This window comes from Condylura cristata, unplaced genomic scaffold (assembly GCF_000260355.1).
Source record: "Condylura cristata isolate star-nosed mole 26May11 unplaced genomic scaffold, ConCri1.0 scaffold00028, whole genome shotgun sequence".
In the NCBI taxonomy this organism is placed as follows: Eukaryota; Metazoa; Chordata; class Mammalia; order Eulipotyphla; family Talpidae; genus Condylura; species Condylura cristata.
In genome coordinates, this window is record NW_004567129.1 from 11660246 (window position 1) to 11661664 (window position 1419).

Consider the following 1419-nt stretch of genomic DNA (forward strand, 5'->3'; position numbering starts at 1 on the left):
GGGGCTGGTCACTCCCAGGCCTCTGGGCGGCCAGGGCAGGGCTGACTTCCCAGAGCCGGGAAGATGCTCCCAGCACGAGACCAGAGAGAAGCAGCTCAGTGCACACATCATACAGCCTCAGTCCTAATAAATCGCAGACCTCTCCTACATGCACCCCACATGGCAGTAGCAAAACATTGGTTTTTCATTTTCAGATGCTGCATTGTGGAATTATCTAGACCATATGCCTTAGTTTTGGTAAATCTAGGAAGTGTCATTTGAGTTTTCAAAGGCATGGGAAGAATTTCATTTTATTTTTCATAATAAAAGCTGAATATCTTCACTTTTTTCTGTAATTTTTTAAGGTCTCCACAGTTTACCATACTGTATATGATTTAGGGGAGCAGGAGACAGCTCTCAAAGGGGGTGTCAACATTGAAAGTGTCTGATTCTACAGAGCAGACCCTTCAGGTGGGTGTCATGGAGGGTTTCGTTGTTCTCTTACTCAATGTTTGCTACATTTTAGAAATACTCTGTACTGAACCTGTATTTTCTAAATATTAGCAAAAAAAAATTTCATTTAAAATGAAAAACAGGGCCCTCCCTGGTGGCGCAACAGGTTAGGATGCAGCACTGCAAGCTGGCTACTAACACTTCAGAGTGAGTTCAATCCCCGCCCCGGAGCTGACCCACATGGCACGGCGGCAGACCTCTCCTGTCTCACCAGCTGCTCCCCTCAGCAGTGTACTTGGTCAGTCTGCCTGTTCTCCCCACTCTGTCTCTGGTGAATCCTCTTACCACCCCTGCACCTCTGGTTTGTACCCCAGTTCTGTATGTGTAAATAAATAAATCTTTAAAAAACAAACAAAACCCCATGTAGTCTTAGGAAACATCAATTTGTTCACATATATTCTGCTCCATCTTCAGTGAGGAAAAGTAGCTCAATATTCAGCTTTGGGACTTTCCTGTAAAGTGACAATATTTCTTATTCCACCTCCACATCTCATCTCTCTGGAGCTCTACTTTACCTGACTACATGCCCCTGAGAAATGACTGACTTTCTGTTCATGATTTTCCCTCACAGGCTCTGCCCTCCACTCTGGGCCTCCTTCCTGCTGTGACTTCATCCTGCTCATCTTCTGTCCTGAGGCCTGGCCACCTGGGGGTTCCCTGGGGCTCCATGGTGACACAGGCTGTGAGGGACAGAGGACAGGGAGACGCAGAGGGAGCAGAGGGACAGGACCTGCGCTTCCTGCCTGCCCGGGGGCCCCAGTATCCCCGACCCCCACATGCCCCCCCAGGAGCTCCTCCGGGGTGACTGTCCTGAGCCCGGGAGCCACCTGCCTACTCTGACTTGCTTCTCCCAGGGCCGAGGCCTTGGAGAACACTCAGTTCTCACCTGGGGTCTTCTCACCCGGGAGCCCCGACACTGACTGCAGC